The sequence below is a fragment of the Trachymyrmex septentrionalis genome, unplaced genomic scaffold (genome assembly GCF_001594115.1).
Source record: "Trachymyrmex septentrionalis isolate Tsep2-gDNA-1 unplaced genomic scaffold, Tsep1.0 scaffold132, whole genome shotgun sequence".
Lineage (NCBI taxonomy): Eukaryota > Metazoa > Arthropoda > Insecta > Hymenoptera > Formicidae > Trachymyrmex > Trachymyrmex septentrionalis.
This window is the reverse complement of record NW_017304461.1, coordinates 140317-152875: the sequence shown is the minus strand read 5'-3', so window position 1 is coordinate 152875 and position 12559 is coordinate 140317. Positions and strand designations below refer to the sequence as shown.

General features: G+C 30.8%; 1 protein-coding gene across 1 annotated transcript in view; it reads left to right on the top strand.

Moving 5' to 3' along the window:
- Nucleotides 1-6445: 6445 nt before the first annotated feature.
- LOC108757134 overlaps nt 6446-12559 on the top strand; it is a 63310-nt gene continuing 57196 nt past the window's right edge. The window contains exon 1 of the mRNA XM_018501534.1: nt 6446-6899. The gene's annotated coding sequence lies outside the window, so the exon portion shown is untranslated. The remainder of the gene's footprint in view (nt 6900-12559) is intronic.

The window sequence follows — 12559 nt, the reverse complement described above, 5'->3', positions numbered from 1 at the left end:
AGTTTCTTTCTTTCTCGTTTTCTAAAAATTACGCATTTTGAAGGTGTGCTCCTCATACATAAAATGTAATTAGAATTGTCAAAAAAAATGGAATTATCCATTGATATCATAATATAGAAATGTTTGTTACAGTATAATAACAAATTTTTTATGGATGGATATGTATAAATATGTATAAACAAATTTAAATATTCATGAACATTTTATGTGAAATGTGTTCATACATGTTCATACATCCCTCTTTTTTTGTAAAATTATTTTTTAGTATAATAGATATAAATATAATAGATATAATAATAGTAATGTGAAAACATTAAAAATAATTAAAAGAGTAATTTTGACATTATTTATTTTAGAGAAGTTAATCAAGTTGAAGAAATGTAAAAAATTACTTATATATAATTATAATATATATAAAATTATGCATAATTGTGTATGAGCAATTTTTTTATATTTTTTCAAACTTTTTTTTTCTAAAACAAGCAGTGTGAAAATTATCTCTTTAATTTTTTTTGTCTTTCCACATTGCTATTGTTATTTCTATTCACCAAAAAGTAATTTTGCAAAGAAAATAGGAATATATGAATGTATATGGACATATTTCATATATGATTATACATATTTATGAATATTTATGTATGTTTATACATATTTATATATACACTGAAAAAAATGACTTAAATTTAAACAAATATTTATCTTAATACTGCTAACTAAACATTTACTTACAATAAATAAATATTTACTTAATAAAAAGAAGTAATTATTGAATTAAATTACTGTTTTTTGTGCCAAATATATATAAATATATTTTCATGTTTAATAAATATATAGTTGGCACTATTTAAATAAATAAAAATTTATTGAAATGTAGAATATTTTTTTTTCTCAGTGTATTAATGTATAAACAATTTTTTACCAAAAAGTATTATTTTATTATTTTTCTTATTTATCCTATATTCAAATATTTGTTCAGGATTAAATTTTATATATAAGTTGGTGTACAGAAAAGCAACATAAATATACATATTTGTTGAATACATATTGCATTTTAAGATATTTTTTAAATTATTTTACTCTGATTTGTGTATATGTTATTCAAGAAATAAAAAAAATTATAATGTAACGCATATGCCATACAATTTTTTGATCTGGCTTCTTTATAAAAGACATTTTACGTTTATTAATTTTTGCTATTTATTTCAATGCACCGACTTTAATCTAAGCTTTTATAACTTATCCATACATAGTAACTGGATTTTATACCAGTTAAATAGTAACATGATGTAAGATCCAAAGACGTTTTATCAAAAAATAGAAGAATTTTATCTTGTATAATTATTTGAAAACCACAAAATTTAAAATTTTGCGTTACTTAAAATATTTAATAAATTATACAAAGATGATTGTAATAATTCATAAAGTACAAAGATATATGTTTATCAACGCATACAGAAAAATATCAATCTACTGCTAAGAAACGTGATTATTCAATTTAGTTTCCTTCTCTTAAATAATTACTTTTAACACAGAATATTTTTTTGGTAATAATTTTAAAATACACTTATTAGAAAATTTTAGAAAAACTTATTAGTATGTAGTCAAGAATTTTTTCTTTTAAAAAATATTATAAAATTAATCGAAGAAATGAACTTTTCCTAATGAGCACATCCAATTTGTTTTAATTAAACTTGATTTAAATATTATACTTGTTAGGATTCAGAATATATTTTGAATAAATTTAATGCTTCTAATGAAATTACAATAGATTTACTGATATATGAACTTTTGAAATATTTGAAATAAGTTATTATTACTTGTATAGAGTAATTATTACTTGCATATTTTTCTGTGTGAGTGTGTGGGAAAATTATCCCTTTTGGATCTTGCATCATTCATCTGAATTTTTCATCTCCGCATGCTTTGAGATGAGATTCAGCAACGAATCGTTCGAATCGTTAAAAATACATACATGGGCCTTGAATTTTATCGGATGACAATCGATTTAGTAATTTTTAGTTCATTTTTAAATTAAAGTTTTGTTGTTTATATTGTAAAGTTTTTATTAAAAAATTTATTCTAATTTTATAATATTTGAGACTCTTAAAATCAAAACGTTGTTGACATAAAAATTTGTTAAAATTTAGATTTATAATATTTTAGTCGAATATTTATATTTTTTATTTTGAATAAACGCAAATAGAGAATAAACGCAAAAATTATTCATATCTTAATAGAATTTTTATTATTACTAATAATTCATGTTAATATTTAATTAATTTCGTTAATATGATGGCCCCTTCGCGACGCGTTCGTGTTCCGCGCATTATACAAAAGCGTAAAATCTTACGCTTATTGCCGGCTATATTAGTCGGCAGCACAAAAGAGTATTTCTTCTTATTGTATATTTCTGGCGTATAAAGCCAGAATATTGGCCAGCAATGAAAGGTGAGTTCAATCTGGCCAGAAGAAAGAAGAGGATCTGTACGAAGTAGGTTAATGGGTAACCAATTTGCTTTTAAAGGGTATTATGTAAAGATAAACTAAATTCGGGAGGGTAATTTGCTCGCAAATTGCGAGTTTTTATACTTTTTTAAATTATTGTTTATTTAAAATACAAAAATAACCAACAAATAACAGGGCTAATGTGAATCAGTGCCGATAATCAAGCGCAAGTTTTGTATCTTTTAATCTAAAAAATTTGTGTTTGATTATCCGCGCTGATTTTCATTAACCTCATTATTTGTTAATTGTTTTGTATTTTAAAGATTGAAAATCTCTTTTAACTATTATTGTTTATTGCTCATTTATTTAATATGATCGCGATTAGGTTATTCCGTTGAATTTATTGGAACGTGATAAGATATTAGACATTAGCTGTTTAAAAAAGCGACTGTTGTAAAATTCTTTAATATGATTGATTTATAATTTATACATTTAAATCTATAAGAAACCAAAAGCAAGAACCAATCGTATTGAAGAATTTTACAACATTTACAAAGCTGTTTCTCTGCTAAACACAGCGTATTAACGTATTATAGTCGCGATGTTATTACATATTAATGAAGTAATAGGTAGGAATATATGTGTGGTGATAGTATTCGCGAATATGTAGTTACGAATAAATTAAAATACGGGTAGGTAGGATAAGTATGGATAGATAGAGATTATATAGGTAGGGACAATAAGTATGAAATTTATATTGAAACGACAAAAAATTTTGAAATAATTTTTATCGTTTTCGGCATAAATTCCATCTCGCAAACATTAATGCGTGTAATTTATTCCTGGAAAAGGATTTCCGATTCTGTAAAGGAGGAAAAAAAAGTAATTGTTATACAAAAATTACGATTTAGTTGATTTTAGGTATAGATGAGTACATTTAGTCAATTTATGAGAACGATTGATTTGTTTTGTTAATTTATTGAATTATAAATATTTTTTATCAAACAAGGATATATTTTATACATTAGTTAAATCCTCTTAGTACGGTAGAGATACTTATGATTATTTATATGATTTCATATGTATTATATAACGAACGCATGCGGACCCAAGCATCGTCAATCCATTACAACAAATTTAAAAATCACGATGTCAAAGATAGATTGAAAAATAATTTAAGTAACATAAAAGAGAATCATGTTCATTCTGATGTTAATTACATAATAAATTAATTTTCAATCTAACTTTGACATCGTAATTTTTAAAATTTTTAAATTTTGTTGTAATGGATTGACGATGCTTAGATCCGCGATCGTTATTGGAGATAGGCTTAGTTTCACTCAACTAAGCAACTGGTTGGCACAATATTAGACTATGTTGTCTCTCACTACATTTCCACTGTGACTGCATTATTGGAGGTCGGAACTACGATTGTGTGAGATGCAGTTCGACAAATTTTATAGTGCGATAAGCAGATAACTTTTTATTGCTGAGGATGGTTCAAATAGCTGAAACGTATAAAATAAGCTGAAACGTATAAAATTAAATTGTACATATTAATAGATATTGACATATTAATAGATATTAGTTAGTATTGCGCAATATAATACCCTGACTCCTAATGCCCATTTATATTTTGCCGTTATTTTTTTGTTGTAAAAATGTGTCATTCTTGATTATGCATTCGTATAATTAATTTGTGGAAGAATCAATATAGTAAAAAAAACAATACTTATAACACGATGAACTTATTACATCCATGCTGTTTATTAATGTTAAACAAACAAATGATTTATATTACACAGACATTGTGTCATCTATACCTCTTACTGGAAAATGCTCAAAGATAGTTTCGCGTTCTAATGTTCATTACGCGCCAATTAAATTTTTTGTGATTGTGAATCGTCATGTTAACATGCATGCTTTAAAGCATTTAAACATCCGAATGCATAACGCAATTGTTACGCTCTATATCTTCCCGAAAGTTTAGCATATCGGTGGATATTAAGTTTCCATATTAATTTACTTTCTGAACTTTATCAAATTATAACTACATAAAATTATAATTGCAACCATTTTATGTAATTAAAGTTATAATTATATAATGAGTTGTAACTTTATAATTATGTAAAGTCATAATTGATTCTAAATAACAGGGATAAAGTTTAAAAATATTTCAAAATTTGCGTGTGTGTTTCAAGAATCGGAAAATACTGGTTAAATGTATTTTCTTCTGTTATACTTCTCTGCTGTATAAAATTTTCGGATTTTACATTATTAATCGACTGTCATTTTTTTTACAATTTTTTCCATAAAAAAATATACATAAAATCGTATACATAAAATCGTTAGAACCTTCTCATTTTTGTTACGTTTTCTTTTATCGGTTCGAGCTTCAATTGCCAATGTTCTTTTATCATATCAAGAACTCCGTGTTAACACGTGAGGTGCTCGGATATTTAGACGTTACGTAAAGACAGTGAAAAAGAAATACAACGTCAATTGAGCTCTGCGAAAACAAAAGATGCACAATGGCTGTTAGACGCTGACGCCGCTATTAATGCCCTCCTACCTCCTGACCGTTTCTCGGAATTTCTTAATTGCGTCTTGTTACTAACTACGTTTGCACCACGAACGAAAAGGATACGCTGTAAACGCAAATGAGGAAATTATGATGCGCGCAAGTTGCAAGTGTTTAGCCCAGCTGCACTTCTGATATGGGATCTACAATAGAAGTCGTAGTGATCGTAGGGTCTTAGATCATAAAAAATTAATCACAACCAATCACAGTCGAATATGAGGAGAATAATCGACTATGATTGATCAATTTTCTACGACTTAAGACCTTACGACCTCTACAACTTCCATTGTAGATCCCGTATAAGCCAATCTTAGCTGGCTGACTAATTTAATTTTTTCTCTTACATTACATTTTCTTTATCAATCAATCGATTTGCGCCGTTTATAACAAAATTTGTTGAAAGCGTTATATCGTTGTATGTATCTATATATTTGACAGAGTGAGATGCACTTTAAGCAGAGCGTAAGTCATCATGACATCAAAATGATGTTAAAATGACTCTAAACTGAAAAATTACTTTTACATTAAAAATCACTTTTCAATCATTTACTGTTCATTTTAACGTTATTTTTACGATATCGTAATTTGTGTTTGTTCTTGGAGTATCTCACTTTGTCAAGTCCGGAGTCATGTAAGTGTGAAAAACTGAAGGTTTTCTCAAAAGAATTCGTCATTATTCGTCACATGTCAGAAAATGGGAAAGGAATCTTAAATTCGTTTTATTAATTTTAGAATAATACAGAAACAATCTTTTTTGTAATAAGGCTCGGTCCTTTAAAAACTCTCTCTCAAGATTAAAAGAGGATCTTAAATACTTTATTATAGCAAAAATCCTAACAATATATTATAGTTTCTACACTGAAAAAAAAAACGAAAAACGAAAGAGACACGAAGGGAAATTGATAGAATGACATTTTTAAATTATGACATGACATTAGCTTGAAGTAATAAATTACAATTCATCTTGGACACTAAATAATCAGTTTTATGCTTATGTTCAAGACAGTCTTACATAACTGCAGTCATAAATCTGAATACAATACATAAGACGGTCTTAAAATAAGAACTATGAATACTAGCCAAATTTAAGCATCTATTCAAGTAATCATCGAAGAAATCCTCCCTCATAACTATATTCAAATTCTTTCACTCGTGTGCCGCCGAGGTTTTCTCAACCATATCTCTGTTCTTCATCTAATGTTAAACAAGGATAACACTCGGGTGGGAATTTGATAAAATTCTGATATCTACGATCTTCCTTCACGTACCCGTTCGGCGTTCATGTCCGAACGGGCCCCTTGGGGCCCCTCTCGTATCCCTTTGCCCTTCCGTCTCACGCCCACCCCCTCCCGAGAGATCTGCCCCCTTCCGTGCCTTGTTCCTCGTCGGTTCAGTTCCCCCACCAACCGGTGTCCAGTTATGTTGTGGCGAGCAGTGGCGAGCGTCATTGGCTCGAGCGATCAGTTCGTCTCGTCTTTCGCATTGTTTCGCGAATTGCATTCTCAAATTTATGTTTACGACACCGTTGCTTACATGTTTTGCGACAGTTAGTGTGTGTTTAGATTGCATTAGTTCGAATGTATCAACCATCTCAAGCTAACGAAGGGAACGACCGATCATCGGCGGTACGCAGGTAGGCGGGCAAGCAAGTCGCGAAGCGAAGTTAGCGGAGTGAAGGTGGCGGCGGAACCGCGGAACGAGGAACGTCGAACGAGAAGCGGCATCGGCTTGAATTTGGCTGCGGATTTCGCGGGCGGCGTATTACGAGCTCCAGGAGGCTCCTTGAGATTCCGATCGTTTTCGTCCACCACGGAAGAGCCACGGCAGGAGAGAATGCGGCGCGACCGGCCGACAGACGATGGCCGTTAGAACGGTGAGTGTATTCGTATTTGAGTGTATAATGTAACGTCGCGATATGTATGTGCGTGTGCATGCGCGCGAGCCACTGCCATATTGAGACGACGAGAATTCTCGAGGCTGACGGAGTCAGCACGGCGAATCCGGCTGACCATCGGATTTCGGGGACACGACACACGCTGCCCTTCGTCACCCTCCGTCCCCGGTCCCCGCAGGGGACCACCTGTGAAGGCGCGCGATGTTACCTTCCGACAGGTAGAGCATAGCGAGTAGGGGCCATCGGCTTTGCGCGAACGATCGCAGCGACGCAAACGACTCGCACAGGCAAACGCGAGTGCATCGTGCCGGGCCACGGTGGGATTCCTCAATGGGGCGAAAACTCAGGTAGAATGCAAGTCATAACAACATCAAGATAAAGTAGAAGTAGTCATTTAAAAAAAAATCATACTGATAATTTAAAAATTATTTTAGACTTTTTAAGTCTCAAAGTCATTTAAGAATAATTTTTTATTAAAAAATACTTAAATCATTTTTATATCAAGAATTTATCTCACAAAATTATCGAATGAAAACAATTAAAATTTTTATTGATAATAAAGATTTTCCTAAAATGACTTACTTGTTATCTTAATTTTATTATGATTTTGTATTCTATCCGAAAAGTTCATTTGTCTTTAAAATCATGACAAGTGTGTATTTAATTTTATATGTTATGTTATTCCCAAAAAACTTTCCCCTTCTCTCTATTTATTTATTATCTAAAACTCAATTTAAATTGATTCTTTTTTTCATTCAAGTTATATCTAAGCGATTGAAGATAAAAAACGTCTCATAAAATATCTTAATATAGAAAGAAATATTTGTTTATGAGAAATATTATGATTTATTTACATAATTTTAAATGCGGCATAAATATACAATAATTATTTTAGTACAATAGAAATAATTATTGTTTTTTTTATTAATTAATTAGCTTTTTGAGTGATTAATTCAGGAAAATAAATTTTTATCACTGTTGCTGATTTATTCTTACACGTTTAGCATCTCATTTTAATGTTAAAGTAATTCATGTCACACTTGCGCAAAATACTCGACGATCTTTGACTTCAATTCTTTCATTAATCAATTCTTTCCTTGAATTTTATTATTCTTATTATAACAGAGCTGTCAGATTTCGTTAGCATAAATATATTATCCAAGAATGTGCTAGAAGAAACAAATAAGCATATTGTTGCATGAATATTATTACGGAATCGACTTTCCCTTTCTACTGAGATCTTTTTCCTCCTTACACTGAAAAAAATGGTGTTGTGTCAACAGCATTATTTTAGTCGAATATAACTTTGTTAATTCAATAACACCATTAATAAAACAAATACGTCATGCTCTTATTTTAATAAAGTTTTATTTGTTTTATTAATATTGTTTTTTTTTAATCAAGAGATTATTTTCAATCAAAATAATGTTGAAACAACATTTTTTTTAGTGTAACCATCGACATATATATTCATTCATGATTTCACATTCACATAGTATATATTTCAATAATTCCGATTGAAATGTGATATAGTAATGCAGAATAAATTATTGAAGTTTTTCAATAGCTGCGTTTCAGTAGAAAAAGCAGTTTTGCAAATGTTGATTCTTTAATATTGGTTTTTGCCCTTAGTTTTTCGTTGAGTCTAAATGCAGGTATAAACTAGTTATTAAAGAATATTCTAATAGTTGCAAAGCTGCTTTTTCTGCTAAATGCAGCCATTAATTCATTCCTCGGTTTTAATAATTATTCAAGTGAAATCGTAAAAAACAAAATGTCGAAGTGATCCTTTCAACACTTGCGTCAATTCGTGCGGGAAACTTACGTCGCGGTCTTGCCATTGATTTCTTCGTCTTGCCGATTAACGATACTTAACAAAGTTTCAAGAGACGGGCGCGGCGAATTTGACTTTCACTCCGAGTTTCTGCACTGCTTTCACCTACCTAAAGCCTGCACTTTAATCAGAAACATTTCGGAACAAGTGTCCAATCCACGATATTCGCACGTTAATCATTTTTCCTCGTTGTCGTTGCGTGATAAAGTGATCGCTGGCGATAAAAAACGTAACAAGAGACACACTTCTCAACTCAAGAAATATATAAAAATCAATAAAAAAATCAAAATGACTTTATTTTGATTCTTGACATCAATAAACGATCAAATTGTATAACCAAAAATCATTATTTTGACTTTCATGACATCAAAATAAAGTCATTTTAACTTTCTCTTGACTTGACGTGTTCCTTGGGAAGCAAAAATCATCATGATATTATGATAAAATGACGTCAAAATAATTCCAAAATGGTAATTAGTCATTTTCTGATCAGTCACGATTTATTTTAAGGATGTTTAGTTAGTCATTTCCGAAATATTAGAAAGTTAACACAAATTTTATAGACTGTTCTATTATTACGGCCGAGTATGTAAAATTTTTAGCAAAATTCTCTTATTGGTTTAAAAGTTATTTAATTTTTTGTTTGTCTGTGACTTATGTAAAATCGCGTTTTGTAACACTTATTTAATGAGTAAGTAATATTAAAATCAAAGTTTATACACATATAATAAAATATTAATAAATATTTGTGTAAATTTATTTGGATTACTTACTCGTTCGAAAGTTATTGATCTAAAACGCAGCAGAAAAATATGGTTTTTTTGCTGCGTAACAATTATAAGCCAAATTATTCGTTGCTTTGTTTTTGCAATTGGTTTCAAGATGTGTTCACAGACTAATATCATCGAAATTTTTTTATTGGTTGATATTAGCTATTTTTGGTCGATTGTTTTAACGGATACTTTTAGCTGATATTGTATAGACAAAACATCCTTAACGTCATTTTGACGTTAACGTAACTTGTTGTTCTACTTGGATTGACGCACATACGAAGCGTTGTGCTACAGCTGCACAGATGTTTGCGGAGGAGACTTTGTTGTCATATCTGTTTTCTTGGTACACACGTTTTCTTGCTTAAATTTGATTCGATGGACTCGCGTTTAATTTCTTATCGTTACGTTGAGTCAGACTATGTCTCGGTAGGTTGATTGTGAACTTAGAATCAGAGGACCTCCCATACGACGATAATGCCCTTCAACAGAAGACGTGCTTTCCTTTCCCTTCCTCCCATCTTCCTTTATTCAGCTCGTCTTATCGCCTACAATAATCTATTTCCATATCCAATCCGCAGTACGTAACGGCAACAAGTGCCATAAATCGTGGATGCTATATGTCTCGCGAGTCCAGACTTACTTTGCTTGCAGTAATAATTGCAATGCATTTCACGCGTACGCATTTCAAGATTTGTACGCGTGCGAATCTAATTGAATTTTCTTTATGAATAATTTACGACATCCGATTTCTCACTGAGAGTTGATGATTGAAACTTCCTGTACCAATTCGAATCGGATGTCAGATAATTTCCTTTAACTTCTAAAATTTTTGGACTGCAATCTATGCGATTGGTACCATGTGAATCAACTAAACTTGATTCCAAATTATAGGCAAAGAATCTTTGAATTTTCCTCTACTTAAGGAACACAAAAAAATAATCAAAATGACTTTTGATTCTAAACAAATCAAATTTTGTAACAAAAGAATCATCATTTCAATTTTCATGACGTCAGAATAAAGTTATTTTGATTTTCTTTTAACTTAGTGTGTTTCTTGTATATCATAAGGTGGAGATTCACCTGCATTTTGTACTCCAAATAGAATGCTTTAGAACTTAGGTGTAGTTTTCGTAGCTATTATATTGAAGGTCATAGCACGGATCATTGAATTATTACTATAATCCTTGTGATAGTTTTTTTTTTTAAGACTGAATGACTTTCAACTGAACGTGAATGGGATTTCTGTGCGCAGGAAACGTGTAAGGACGATCGCTCGAATACCGATCGTGAATCGCAGAACTAGTTAAGGATGTTATCTCGCGCGAGTTGCCCCGATATATTACTTATATCGCGCCTGATGAATCTTTCATCATAACCACTATCCTTCCTGATCGTTAGGAGTTAAATTCAACCGCCGAAGAGAGCAGCGTCGACGCATAATCAGTCACCGGCGGTCGATTTGAAATTGAAATTCGTTCGTAGGAAAATATGAGTTTATATCTCTGTGGGATTATATCAGTATCGATGATACCTCATGGTCGTGAGCAATCACGTTCCTATTACGCAGGATCGCACTTTTTCACGCGAGACAGAAATGGCGTGTGTATAATCTTCGGAATCCTTTTTCTAATCTCACAGGAACTACTAATTCGCACAGTTATTTGGTTGGCGAAGCACAACTCATGGCAAGCACAACACAACACGCTGCAAATACATTTACGTATACACTCTCTCTTTTTATAAAGATACAATGAAAATAAAATTTGTTGAATTAACCAAATCTGCAAACAACTAAATTTTAGCTAGCTGAACAGAACTATTATAAATTTTAGTTAGTTATTTAGTTAGTTGAACAAATTTTTTTTTTCAATGTACCTACCTTATTAGCATCAAAAATTATTAAATTGCTTGTTAATTTAATACAAGTCATATTACTACTCTGGTTTTGCTCATAATTGCGTTTCAAGATCTTAAAAGATTCCGGAGCGTGAATGAAGTGCGTGTAGGTATATTTACGCAGAAATGTTTAAGTATTAATCCGCTTTAACCGAATATTGGATTTCTCTTATTTAATTAGATTTATTCTCATCAGTCCAAATTCGTTTCATAATTGTTTTCTATTTAAGATAAAATATTTCTCTGTGAACAATAAATATGATTATTTCGTTATTTCGAGCCTTATACTCATATATGATTGCTAAAGAAAAAAAGTGTAACAGCATATCCGGAAATCTTGTTTGTGGGTAATCTCATGATACTATACGAATATTTGAAAAAAGTTGGAGCAAGATACAATTTAGTTTAAGAATAATAAGAAATAATGAGTGTAAGAAATATAAGAATAAAAGAACAATAAAAATCAGAATAATAAAAAAATGATAAGAGCAAGACTTATTTCCGAGTGAGATAGCAAAAACTTTTTCCTTGTATTCTTTAATTAAAAAAATCCTCTTTCTTATATGCGCAATTTAAAATTGACGTTTTAAAATAGAAACAATCTGCTTATTTAAAATAAAGACAGTTCTTATCGTGATCGAAATCCCGGCAATTTACGCTCTCAATCGCACGGCTGAAGGCAGTGACACGCTAAGTCATGTGTGTGTGTGAGGGAAAGTCGTGCGAAAATCCTCTAGAAAATAAGCGGGAGCACGTTACAGTTAGTTTTAAAACTGACATTAATCAAAATTGCTTTTTGCGAGCATTATTGCAAAGCATTATTTTGCATATGCCTATGCGAATTTGAAGACGTATTGCATCAACATGTTTAGATTATATATTATTGTTGAATCTCGTAATTCTAGATCTTATTATGTTTAGATACAAATTCGAAAACATTTATTGCAAATTCCATTACACAACCACGCGAAAATTATTGACAACGTACTTATAAATGCAAATAATTGATTAACGCTTAATTTATGATATGTGTTAGTGTAGTCTCTAATTTACTTATCTCATGATTGTGGATGATAAATTTAATCAGTTATTGCATCATTTATCGTCAAGTTCAAGAGTTTGATTGTTATCACCAG